Below are 14,383 nucleotides of genomic sequence, written 5' to 3'. Positions count from 1 at the left end.
CCTAGGCTCCCACTCCACACAGGGGTCCTGCTGCCCCTACAGAGATCCCTGATCCTCACCAGGAGCAAGGCAAAGAGTATCAGGAGAATTCCACCCCCTGCTGCTCCCAACCAGGGGCAAAAATTCTGGAATGCTCTCCTCGCCCCGCCTCCCCCGAGCTCTGTGAGGTCCAGGATCCCCACATCAGGCCAGGATGCCACTCGCCCGCCTCCTGGGGATCTAGATCCTGTGGGAGCAGCTCTGGCCTGGCTCACGACTCCATTTGATTACCCTGCAGCTCATGACTCCCTCAGATTACCCTACATTCAGCCAGCCCTTCTGCCTGTAGCAGCTCATTTATGGTTCTACTGTGGGGGTGAACAGTGGAGTTGGCCACAGGTGTGCCTAGACTGGTGAGGTCTGCTGCTCTGCCAGGCACCTGGTAGTCAATTACCTTGGAATAATAGCCCCTGCCCGTACACACTAACACTATTTTGAAATGACTATTTCAAAATAAGCACTTACTCCTTTCAAAACCAGGACTGCATTATTTCAGAATAACGCCCAGTTATTTAAAAATAGCCCTGTAGTGTGGCCCAGGGCTATATGTGTACAAAAACGTTCCCCAAGAATCTGACTGGTTTTCTGCCTTATCTCCTGTATCAGAATCAGGCAAGAGGACACCTAGATTTGATCTGAGGCCCTTGAAAAAGCAGTACAGAGGAAACAGAACCACTAGCAGGGGAATATATCACTTATTTAAAAAATGTGGTATTATCAGTATATTGAAGAATAATTGCTTGACTGGAGATTTGGTATTAGTGTTGATCCCTGTGAGAAAAAGCACAACGCAGGATAATTGGGAAGGACCTTTTAGGTGGTTGAGTGAATGAACTCACACAAGATGGAAGGAAGAAAGGCAGGGAAGTCATGCAGACATTCCCAATCAACATATTAAAAGATTACCATAAAAGGGAGAAGGCAGTGAATATAATTTGTTGTGTGGCCAAGTAAACATACCACAATTAATAATTTAAAAATAAGCAGGAAAGAAGCTCCTGGGCTGTGTCTACACATGCCGCTTCTTCCAGAAGAAGAGCCACAGTAATGATCTGTCCGGAAGATGCTAATGAGGCATGGATGCAAATTTTCCATGCCTCATTAGCATATTGGCACATGGTTCAGAGTCCAGAAGATGCTCTTCTGGACTCCAAAGTACACGTGCAGATGTGCCATCTGCAGGGATTTTCTGGAAGGAAACCCTCCTTCAGGAAGCTCCCTCTTCCCCAGAATTTTGGGGAAGAGGGAGCTTCTGGAAGGAGGGTTTCCTTCTGGAAGATCCCCACCGGCCATGCATCCGCACGTGTACTTTGGAGTCTGGAAGAGCATCTTCTGGACTCTGAACCATGTGCCAATATGCTAATGAGGCATAAAAATTTGCCTCCGTGCCTCATTAGCATGTTCCAGAGAGATCATTACCGTGGCGCATCTTCTGGAAGAAGCGGCACAAGTAGACACAGCCCAGGAGTTCCTTTCCTGCTTATTTTTAAATTATTAATTCTGGTATGTTTCCTTGGCAACACAACAAATTATATTCACTGCCATCTATCTTTTATGGTAATCTTTTAATATGTTGATTGGGAACGTTCGCACAGCTTCTTCCAGATAGCTCATTACCGTGTTGCTTCTGGAAGAACTGGCACATGTAGACACAGCCCTGGAAAACAGTGAGACTGAGAGGCTAAATCCACCCAAAAAACTAAAGATTCCGGTCCTTCTAAAGCACCACAAACAGGTTTGTTTGTTTGTTTTCCAAACAGCCAGGTTTAACTGACAAGACTGTAGTTTCCATTCAAATCTTGAGGCCCTGCCCAGCTTGTGGGAAAGCATACCAGGCAACACTGGAAATGCAGCAGCCAATCCGAGTGAAGATAGGCAACACACTTGAAAAGGGAATAGCCACTAAGTCAAAAAGTGCCAACTGTCTCCTATTGTAGCCATACATAACAAGAACTGAATTGTAAGATTTTGTGTGGATTGCAGGCAAGTCAATGCTGCCACCATCCTGACCCATACCTCACACCACAAATGGTGGACTTACTGGACCTATGTAGGTGAAGAGAGGGAGTTCACAAGCACACTGGATTTGACTTGTGGATACTTGAATGTTGATAAAAGTCAGCTTTTATAATGGAAACTGCACACTCTCTCTCTCCCCCAAATAAAGTCATGGGCTACCTTTCAGCAGCTTATCAATGGAGTGTGAAGGAGTTAAAAACATTTGCCAGAGCTTTATATAGATGACTTGGCTATTTTCCGTAGCTCTTGGTATACCACTTAAACCATTTGGGAATTGTGTTACAGAGGCTCAGAAAAGCCAATCTCACTGTCCCAGTCTCCAAATCATAAACCATAGACCTGGAAGGAACCTCGAGAGATGGGGGTAGTGGAGGTATCCAACTTAGGACATGGAGTTGGTATTTGCCCCAAACCTTAAAAGGTAAAAGCTATTTGGAACTGGCCTGCCAGAAGTAGGTACAACACTTTATTGACCGTGTCAACTATTGCCAAAAGTTTTTAAAGTGACATTGTGACCCCATAACAGTCCTTACAAAAATAAGGAAAACAAACTAGTTGGTATGGACAGAGGTCTGTGAGAAAAGCTTCTTCAACATGAAAAATATTCGTCTAAAAACCTGTTTTAGTCACCCTCATGTCATAAGAATGGCCATACTGGGTCAGACCAAAGGTCCATCCAGCCCATTATTCTTCCTTCTGACAGAGGCCAATGCCTGATGCCCCACAGGGAGTGAACAGAACAGAACCACCAACTATGCATTGATGCTGTGCTTTGGTGAAACTGAGGCACCCACCTGGTGTTATTACAGGACAGTAGGAAACACATGCAACTTACCCAGGAGAATAAAATCCTTAAACAGCCCACATTGTGACATCATATTACATCAACACTATTGCCTTTATCTGCAAAATGTATAACCTCATCAAAATTAGTGCTGTTATGTTCATTTAAATATGGAACCAGAGTTGATGAAGACTATCAGTTCCAGAATAGAATGCTCTTGCTAAAAGCAACCAGCAATGAAAATGGATCATTGATTTCCGGGATCAGTAATAATCTGTAGTTTGTATTTAACAGTATTATTTAAGTATTATATAGCTCAAATTGTATAGAGTTAACATTATTTGAATGTTTTAACTGAGCAATTCCGCATTTTAACATATTTGGTTCTCTTTTTAAGTTTAGCCTGAACTCTTAATATCCTGGATTTGCAACATTTGTTTGAGGGAAAAATTACACTATTTTTGCAAATTTAATTAGCTTTTAAATTACCTACTTTCAGCTTTAAACTGGGGTTATATGTAGGCCGTCCAGGAATTCTAACCTGAATGTTGATATAAACCTAAGTAACTCCATTTGTTAAAAAATAATTGACTTTGATTTACATGCATGTAACTGATATCAGAATATATCCCTCATGGTTCAGATTTGATTTGGATAAAGATATAAAAGTTCTACTCCTAAACACTATTTTTTTTATTATTGATGTGAAACTTTGTTCCAAATTTTGAGTTCATCATCATCATCATCAACAACTATGGGCTCGGTGCCTATTGGTGTCTGATGCCTCTCTCACAATTTCCTTCCATCTTTCCCCATCCAGTGCAGAGTAGCTTAGTTTCTGTGGACTAGCTTCGCACCAATCTACTGTATCATCTACCCATCCTCTGTGGGGTCTGCCTCTCCTATTCAAACTGTCCATTTTGCCGAATACCAGGGTCTTGATTTTAATTTAATCATTCATTTTGTAAATATGCCCAAATAGCTGTAACTTCCGTTGTTTAACCTTCTGCAGTAGGTTCTCTTAAGGCTGTATCTTCCTATATAATTCCTCGTTGGTGACCTTCTGCATCCATTCTATTCTCAGAATCTTTCTCTAACAACTCCTCTTGAATGCCAATATCCTACTCTTTGAATCTTTCATTATCACCCATGTCTCACATATGTACAACATGCTGCTGAATACATGCGTTTTCAATACACTCAACTTTGTTCCTAAGCTTATCGCTTTGCTTTTGCAGATCTTCAAACTCACCTTCAAACTCGCTCTTGCTTTCCCTATTCTAGTCACTATGTTATGTTGTTCTCCAGATATGTGAACTTCCCTACATTTTCAGTTCAATCCCATCTATGCTGATCTTCCTATTTCCTTAGCTCCATATACCATTGGTTTTTTTAATCAATGTTCATAATCAGTCCATACTGCTTCTCTTCCACGTTTAACATCTGCACCGTTCCCTGTAGCTTCTCCTCATCCTGCTCAATGATAACTATATCAGCCATGAAACTCAAGTTGTTAATTCTTTTCCCATAAACAGATATCCCTTCTACCTCTTCCTTATTCTTGTCCATCTCTCTCTAGATGCGTGATGAAGATACTTAGTGAGATCGGATCTCTTTGTATCGTATCTCTACTCATTCTAAACCAACTTCCCAACTCCCTGCATGTTCTCACCACTACCCAGACATTGTCATTGATATCCTTCAACAACCATCAGTCTGCTATCCACTCCATACAATTCCAATGCTGCCCAAGTCACTTTCTGATCTATACTATCAAATGCCTTCTGAAAGTTGATGAAGCAAGTGTAGATGTTCTAGTTCTTTCATTGAGCTTTCTCTGCTATCAATTTTAGTGCCAATATCTGCTGTTATGGTACTTGTACCTTTCCTGAACCCTGATTGTTCATCCACTAGATATTCTTCTATTTGCAATCTTAGTCTCTTCGTCAATATCATCATCAGCACCTTGCCTAGATGACTCATTAGGGCAATCATTCTGTAGTTCTTGCACTCCAGTGTACTTCCTTTCTTGTGTGTTGTTACTAGTATGGATCTTGTCCATTCCTTAGGTTCCTTCCCTTCTTTCCATGCTATATTATATTGTCGGTGTATTTCCTTAAACATACTTTCTCCAAAGTATTTGATTATTTCTCCTGTGAGCTGATCATTTCCATGGCTTTCGTTATTCTTTAGTCATTTCGCTGCTCTTTCTACTTCCTCCTTTGAAATATCAGTCTCACTCTCGATGCTCAGTGGAGATATCTGTTTCAGTTCTTTGATCAGTCTCTCTGAGACACTGGGGTCCAACTGTGTTTTATAGATCAGTACAATATCTCATCCATCATTACACAATCTTCTCCTTTTTCATGAGCACCTCTTCATTCTCGTCTTTGATGGTCATCTGCTTAAGCTGCCACTTCCTTTTGATATTCCTAATTATCTTATACATCTCCCTGGTCTTACATTCATCATAATACCTCTCTATATCTTCACACTGCTCCTCTAACCATTTTGCCTTATCCTTTCTGGCTGCTTTCCTCATCTCACTGCATTTCACTCAATATTGCTGTCCCGCCCTCTCGGAAACATCCCTTCTGATCTTCAACATTCTCTTTTCTTGGACCAGCTTCAATGTCTCCTGTTCAATCCACTTCTAATTGATCTTCTTTTCTTCCAGAACACTCTGCTCAATTGCTTTCATACCACTGTGACTATCTCTTCAACTCTCTTATCTAAGTCTTTCTCTGTGGCCGCATTTCTAATCTTCTCTTCGAGCTCTGCTCTGTACGTATTCCCTATTTCTTCCTCACCTAGCCTTGCCACGTCTTCTCTTCTTAAACTGTGTCTTACACTTTCTCTTGAGTTTCATCTTGATGTTTGGAATCATTAGACAGTGGTCTGAGTCTATATTTCTCTCCTTGGAAAGCTTGGCACTGCTGTACTGATGTTACCCATCTTCTTGTATCAAAATAATATCTGTGATGTACTTGGACTTCCCGTGATTCAGTCACCATGTCCACTTCCTACAGTCCTTTTATCATCATCTCATGCTCCATAACAAACTATAGTAGCTTCTTGCCTTGTTTGTTTCTATCTGCGTATCCAGACCTTCCCATGACTCTCTCCCAACCTTCACTTTCTGTTCCAACCTTCACATTCCAATCGACTCCAAAGATCAAAACATCTCACTTCAGCATCTCCTCCAGCATCTTTGTCAAATCTTTATAGAATAGCTCAAGTTATTCCTCCGTACTGTCCAACGTGGGTGCATACACCTGAGTGACCAACATGTTGAAAGGTGTTGCTTCAAATCTCACTACCACCATTCTTGCACTCAATAGCCACATCTACACTAGCTGGCTATTTCGAAATAGCCAGGCCAACTTCTACATAGTGCCCGGCGCATCTACATGTGCCGAGCGCTATTTTGAAGTTGAAATCGACATAAGGTGGCAAGATGTCAAAATCACTATCCCAATCAGAAGATGGGAATAGTTGCCCTACTTCGACGTCCAACGTCGAAGTAGGGCATGTGTAGACGATACGTGTCCCACTATGTCGAAATAGCAGGGTCCTCCATGGTGGCCATCAGCTGAGTGGTCGGGAGATGCTCTGTCCAGCCCCTGAGCTCTATGGTCACTGCATGCAGCAGCCCCTTAAAGCTCTCCGCCCCCTTATTTCCTGTGGCAGGAAGCTGAGAGTGTGCAGGCAGCAGCACAGACACATGCACAGCCTGAACGCCCTCCAGATGCCCCGATCCACCACCCAGCACCCATGGCAGCCAGCCAGCCCCCCCAAGCACCCAAGCACCCCCCAAGGGGACCCAGGGCTCCCAGCCATCCAGCCAAGAGGGGAAGAGGCGGTGGGGTGCCTCCCGGTCAGACGCCAAGATCCGGGACCTGCTGGGGCTTTGGGATGAGGAGGAGGTGCTAAAGGTAATGGGCAGCAAGCAGTGGAATGCAGATGTTTTCACTTGGTTGGCCAAGGGCCTGGCTGCCCAGGGTCACCCTGTCGGAACTCCTGACCATGTCAGGAGTAAGGTCAAGGAGCTGTGGCAGGGTTACGCCCAGGCCCAGGACATGGCCAGCCAGTCTGGGGCTGCCCCTGCTGCTTACCCCTTTTACAGGGAGCTCAGGGAGATCCTGGGCCCCCCAGTACACCACCTCCCCCAGGCCACCCTTGACACCTTAGCCGACTAGCCCCAGCAGGCTCTGGAGCCTGAGTCCAGCCCGGATGCCAGCTCTGCACCCCAGGGGCCCTCAGAGAAGCCCACCCCTGGGACAGCAGAGGTGGAGGAGGAGGGCTCCAGTGACGGGGGGCTCCTCATTGACTTCCCCTCCCACAGCTCCAGGAGGGCATCCACCCAACGGGTGTTCCCCAACCGTGGGAACGGACTGTCAGGTATGTACCCCAGGTGCACACCCCCGGGTTAAAGGGCGGGGACAAGGGACATGACCAGGGCCCTCCACACACCCAGCTGACCACAGCCTACCATGGCCTCACCAGACCACAGCCCTGAGGACAGCAGTGGCACGTCCCTCAAAGCCTGTCAGCACCTGCCCCCCAGGACAGTGCCATGCCCCATCCCATGGGGATAGGGGGGAGTAGAACCTCAGAACGGGGTTCCCCCCCGGGTGAGATACCACACCCATCATCATCATCATCTCTGTGGGACAGGGGATGGGGAAAGAGCAGAGGAGGGGTCGGGGGACGTGGGCCTTGGGTCAGGGTCTAGACTAAAGGCTGTCTCCACTCTTCCCCCCTCTATTCCGCAGCCACACCATCTGAAGTCCTCGACAGCACAGGCGCTGCATCTGTTGTGCCGGACAGCCCACTGGGGCCATTGCATCGGGGCAGTCCAGCGGCAGAGCAGAGACTGGCCCCAGGATGAGCCCGCCACCGCCAGAACCAGCCACGGGCGACTGCTGACCCCCAGCTCCTCACCACCCTCTGATGTCAAGGGGAGGTTTCCGAGTGCTGCCTGCAAGTGGAGGAGCGCTGGCTCCACTTACAGGAGCAAGCGCCGGCCTGGCGCCAGGAGGCTTGAGGGTCCTTCATGAGGACTTTTGAGCGGATCACCGAGCAGATGGTAACCCCCGCTGCTCTGGCCGCCATCACTCTCAGCCGCCCTCCACCTGTCCTGCTGGACCCTTCTGAGGAGGGCGACTGTGGGTCTCAGGAACCAGTCTGGCCATACCTGCCAGTTCTCCCAGCCCCCACCCTGCCTCGACATGGCCTCCAGCCCAGACGTGGGTCGCGTCCCACCGCCCGCCCCCCCCCCGCCATGACGGGCGCTGGACAGTAGGAGCGAAGGAAGCCAAGGACTGGGCACCCCAGGCCCCGCTTTGTACATATTCCCACCCCCATTAATTGTACATAGTTGCCTTGTCCCACCCCCCTTTAGTAGCTGTCCCCCCCAATGTACATAGTTCCCCATTAATTTAAAAGTTCATTGTTTTGTTTCAAGAAGGTTTGGTTTATTTAAAACAAAACAAACGTGTGGTGGTGTGTGCTCTTCAGTGCTCAGTGGTGTGGGCGTGGGGGCAGATAGTGTTGTGGGGGGTGTGGGGGGGCGGTGGGTGGCTCACCAGCTGGCCCTGCCAGCATTCACCCTGCAGCCTGGTCAAAATGGGCCCGCAGGGCCTCCTGGACCCAGATCCCCTCATGGTCAGATTGGCGACTGGGGGTGGCGGGTGGCTGGGTGTAGGCCATGCCAGCCTCCACAGCCCAGCCCTGCATGAATGCCTCCCCCTTGCTCTCCACCAGGTTGTGGAGTGCACACCATGCACCCACAACCTGGGGGATGTTGGGGATCCCTGCATCCAGGTGGGTGAGGAGGCACCTCCAGCCGCCTTTGAGATGGTCGAAAGTCTTCTCGACCACCTGGCATGTATGGTTCAGGCAGGTGTTGAACTGCTCCTGGCTGGCACTGAGGTGGCCCATGTAGGGGTGCATAAGCCAGGGCAGGAAGGAGTAGGCCACATCTGCGACGAGGTAGAGGGGCACAGTGGTGTCCCCCAGAGGGATCTCCTGCTGGGGGATGTAGGTCCCTGCCTTCAGCTGGTGGCACAGGCCCGAGTTCCTAAACACCCGAGTGTCATGGGTGCTGCCAGACCAGCCAACATATATGTCCATGAAGCAGCCCCGGCTGTCCACCATGGCCTGGAGGACCACCAAATGGTAGCCCTTCCTATTCAGGAAGCATCCTGTGCTGTGCTCTGGGACATGGATGGGGATGTGGATCCCATCCAGTGCCCCAAAGCAATTAGGGAACCCCATGCTGACAAACCCTGCAATGGCCGCATCCAGGTCCCCAAGCTGCATGAGCCTGTGGAGCAGCAGGGCATTCAGTGCGTGGACCACCTGCAGGGGAAGGACATGAGCACCCATGAGGGGTGTGCAGGGTGTGCCTGGCACTCCACCTGGCACCCCCCAGGCTGCCCCCGGCCCCCCAGGCTCCCCCTGGGCTTCCACCCAGGTCCCCCCTCCCCCTGGGCTACCCCCAGGCTCCCACCTGGCTCCCCGCTCCCCTGGTCTCTACCCCTTCCCCTGGGGTCCCCTTACCTCCATGATGACAGCCCCAACGGTGGCCTTGCCCACACTGAACTGCTGTCCTATGGATCAGTAGCTGTCTGGAGTGGCCAGCTTCCAGAAAGCAATGCTGACCCATTTCTCGATGGTGAAGGCATGTCACATGGGAGTGTCCTGGTGCCACAGGGCAGGGGTGAGCCACTGGCAGAGCTCGAGGAATGTCTGCCAGCTCATCTGGAAATTCTGGAGCCAGCGGTCGTTGTCACACTCCCCAATCACCAGCTGCTCCCACCACTCTGTGCTGGTGGGGTACCTCCATAGCCAGCAGCACATCCGGCAGCGGGAGGCCAGGAGGGCTACATGGTCTGGGGCAGCTTCTTCATCCCCCAAGGAGGACAGCTTGTCTTCTTCTAGGAGATGCTGGGTGGTATCCTCCATGGCACCGAGCAGGGTGGCCACTGCTCCGAGGGGTGACCATGTGGGCTTCTGTCTGCTGCTGCTGCTGGGGGTCCATGCTGCATGCACGGCGTGCAAGTGGTTGTGGGCTCTGCAGACCTGTGCTGTGCAGGCCAAGTCTGCCTGGGAGGGGCCCTTTAAGGGAGCGGCTTGCTGTGGCCCTGACAGGGCTAGTCCGCCATGTGACCCTGTCCACAGTCTTTCCTAGCCCCCTTATTCCAATTGGGGCTGCTTTTGTGTGTAGACGCTCCCCTGTGGGGCCTATTTTGATTTAGTGCTGTCCTATGTTGATGGCACCAGCCCTGGAGGATGTGTGGACGCTACACGGCAAAATAGCTTATTTTGATTTCACTACATCGAAATAAGCTATTTCGATGTAGCGTCCCAGTGTAGACGTAGCCAATGGTGTGTATCCTAATCATGTTCCTCTAGCTGTTTTGCTAAGAAGAAATGCAACTCCTGCCTCATGCTTCATTTCATTCCCTGACCAAATGACTTCACAACCGCACATCTCTCCTGATGCCATCCAGCCCATCTCCACCAGTCCAAGTATATCGCATCGGTAACTCTCCATCTCCTTTTTAAGCAGCTCTAATTTTCCAGTGACCCACAGTGTTCAAATGTTCTATGTTCCAATTGATAGCATATATGTTACTTGTACTTTTCTTTCGGTAGCCAACTTATCAACCCAAACGTGATCGCTCGATTGGTGTCACAGACCTTGTTTATCCGGGCAACATCCGAGCCAGCATCTTTTATTATTTAGTCATACTGGCATCAGATTTCATTTGTATTGCTGTTTCACAGTCAACACATCGTCTGTCATCTGACCAACCCTTCTCCTTTAACCAGGCTTGGGCTGGCAGGGAGCCCCTAGAGGCTTCATGGTGGAGTTAAAATTTTTTTGAGTTACACTGGAGTAAATCCAGAGTAAGTCCATTAGTTTTATGTAAGTGATTCTGAATTTACACTGGGATGGCTAAGCACAGAAGTTAGCCTTTTTTGGACTAGGAATTTCATACAATGGGGAAGTTTCTACTTCCAATGAAAATTCTGAAAAAAACAGTATCTCATAGTATTTCAACCCTCTCTATTCTAAATCTGCAAGTGTCCAAACATATTCCAATTTAGTTATCAAAATTTCTGAAGGCTCTGGGATGGTTCTCACCATCTCCTTTCATCTACCACCCCTAAAATCTGATTTAATTTAATGCATATGCATGAGCAGATGACAAACTCCTAAGGGTTACCTATTCTGTTTTAAATACTTTCATCAGGGGTGTATTTTGCCCCATATGTCAGATCTTCAGGTGGTATTTATCAGTGTAACTCAGTCTAATTTAATGAAGTTATGTTAATTTATACCAGTTGAGGTTTTGGCTCCACATGATTAATAAAAACATTATATTAATTTTTTTCTATAACTTTTACAAGATTTTTGCAGCTCTTGGGTTCAAGCATCCACTGGAGGATCCACTCAGAACAAAAGAAGCAGGGTAGATGTTAGATAGGGAAAGCATGAAATGTCTTGGCTGGGGTTCAGCTCTGTCCTTCTCCTCAGTTCCCAAAACCAGTGTGCTGGAAAGTAACAGTCCAGAGTCCAATCTGCAAGTAATTTGACAGGTTTACTGGGGCTAAACAAGCAAGTATATTGTGAAGTTGTTCATACCAGCTGGATTTACTCAATATACCAATAGTTTCATCTTCCACTCCCCCAACTCCTATTTCTATACACTGATAGAATGCCCTTCTTCTGACTCCTAGCTCTGCACACCAGCAAGCTCCCTCTTACTCCTCCCTCTTTTCAGAAAACTTAATTATAGCTGTAATGACCTTCCTTTGGTACTGCCTCTTCCAATATATGGCCATATTCCATTTTAGAAGTCTTGGCTCTGGGGCAATGACAGTGCCTCTTTTATACCAGCATAGTTGGAATAATATGAACATAGCCAGGTAATGTTTTGACCAATCCATCCTCTGCCCCACCTCCTACCTCCTGAGCCTTTTTTTTTTTTTTTAGGAGGAGGGAGCAGGACGATGGTGTATATGTCTAATGGTTTTGTTGTTAGCAAATAGTTCAGTGTGATGGATCTTCACAAAATCTCTGAATCTGAGATTGCATTTAGTATCTGAATGCAAACATATGATAGGCAATATCACTTCGTCCCAACAAGTTGCATTTGCAATTTTGCTCATGTACGTGATGTGGAAACATTATCAGCTTTTGCCACAAAGAGGACTGTTTATAAATTTCCTCCTTTTGAATCTAGATGCCCAGATATTCAACTCATGGGGAAAATAGATTAGTTGTATAGTAAACCCACGCTTTAATGGACGAAGCGGTGAAGGGGTGTCCGTTAAACCCAAAAGTTCATTAAATACAAGGGTTTATTGCCCACTCACCCTGCCAAGTGGTTGGGACTCCATGGCTGTGTCTACACGTGCCCCAAACTTCGAAATGGCCATGCAAATGGCCATTTCGAAGTTTACTAATGAAGCGCTGAAATGCATATTCAGCGCTTCATTAGCATGCGGGCGGCAGCCGCGCTTCGAAATTGACGACCCTTGCCGCCGCACGGCGCATCCAGACGGGGCTCCTTTTCGAAAGGACGCCGCCTACTTCGAAGTCCCCTTATTCCCATGAGCTCATTGGAATAAGGGGACTTCGAAGTAGGCGGCGTCCTTTCGAAAAGGAGCCCCGTCTGGATGCGCCGCGCGGCTGCAAGGCTCGTCAATTTCGAAGCGCGGCTGCCGCCCGCATGCTAATGAAGCGCTGAATATGCATTTCAGCGCTTCATTAGTAAACTTCGAAATGGCCATTTGCATGGCCATTTCGAAGTTTGGGGCACGTGTAGACACAGCCCATCAGACCCACAGCTGGAGTTGTCCCACCACATGGCTGGAAGAGCCTTCACCGCAGTCTGGAGGAGCTGCCACCACTTCGGCCACGTGTTCCTCCCACCAGGGGTAGGGCATGAATGTGGGTGCCATCTGCTCTCATACGTGCCCCACTTCTGGCAGGAGGAGCACGAGGCAGCTTCACCAGCGCCAGCGGTCCATGCCACCGTGGAAGGTTCAGCCATGGCGGATGGCGGTGACTGTAAGCAACAACTCCACCAGCTGCAGGAACGGTGTCTCCAGTGGCTCTGGTAAGTCACCTTACTTTTTTTGGAGAGCAAGATTTAGGATTTTATTGGCACCAATTAAACAGACTTTGGGAACAATGAGGGGGCTGGTGGATGTCCATTGTTTCTAAAGTCCCCTAAATCAGGGTCTGTAAAATCGAGGGTTTACTGTATTAGTTTTACTGAAGCACAACTTGATACTTATGTCAATTTGTATTTGCTTTCAATACTTTATATGGAATTATATTTATGTATTCATTTTATATTGTGGACAGCCTATGAAGATAGTTATTTTACAAAAAAAATTTAACATTGTAAATCATATAAAAGTATCAAAGAATCCTTTTTGTATAACCCACCTCACTATAGATATTTGTGCCTGCAACAAATTAAGAAACCACATTGTTAGATACCAGCAAAAGTGTCCTACAGTCACTGTGATACTCCTAGAGAAACCTCTCAAAGGTAACAGATGTGCTACAAAAGAGAGAAAAAATAAAGAACACATCTATTATCAGTTTAAGGATAGAACTGACTTTCCCTTCAAAGTTTTTCCTGTTATTAAACCTCACCAGTGAATGAAAGTATCTAATGTATTATTCAGATAAAGGCCTCTGAACCTTAAACAGAAGGAAATCCACACCGTCTTGCATTGCTTTATCAAGTCTATATTAACTGCTCCATTAACTTTAAAGAAACTGTTTAAATAACATTAAGGCTATGACCCAGACTGACAAAGGTAGAGAAATTCAGATGGCTGAATTTCCATCCTTAAAATATGCTGCTGTGGGAAAGAAAAGCAACAATGTCAGACTTTGCTTCTCATCTTGGGCTGTGAGAGGTGCATGGGACAAAACAAAAACTAGCTGAAACTTTAGCTGTCCTTTCAACTGAACACAAACCAAAACTTTTAAAGGGTTGACTCTCATCTCCTCACCTCATACCATGCCTCACTTACAGCCCTGGGAGCTAGTTTTCAATGTATGATGTAGAAGACTGTCAACATCTTCATCAGTCAGAGTTATGATGCAGGGACCAATTGACTCCAGAGCTTTCTGTTATGCTATATTAAAATAAAGTGGCATTCTGAACATTTTCAAGTATACTATGCTCCAGCATAGTCTAGTGCACTCCTGAAATTCCAGTGTTTGGGATCTCTGCCTCCATTCCTCCTGCCCTCAACATGGAAGTGTAAGGACCATCTGGACTTCTTCCACTTCCCTGAACAAGACAACCAGGCACAAGAGAAAGGCAGTGGGTCATCTGACCACACACCAAGAACCTAAAGAGGGCCTTCTTCAATGGGGGAAGTGGGCTTGTTTTTCTCCTGCACATTTGACAGGCTAGGGTGGTAGAAGACAGTTGCAATCAAGTTAGGATACGTTTCCTTATCTAACAGAGAATGCTGCATGAGAGGACAGCCTAGCCT

Source organism: Carettochelys insculpta, chromosome 2 (assembly GCF_033958435.1).
Source record: "Carettochelys insculpta isolate YL-2023 chromosome 2, ASM3395843v1, whole genome shotgun sequence".
In the NCBI taxonomy this organism is placed as follows: domain Eukaryota; kingdom Metazoa; phylum Chordata; order Testudines; family Carettochelyidae; genus Carettochelys; species Carettochelys insculpta.
This window is presented reverse-complemented; position numbering follows the sequence as displayed.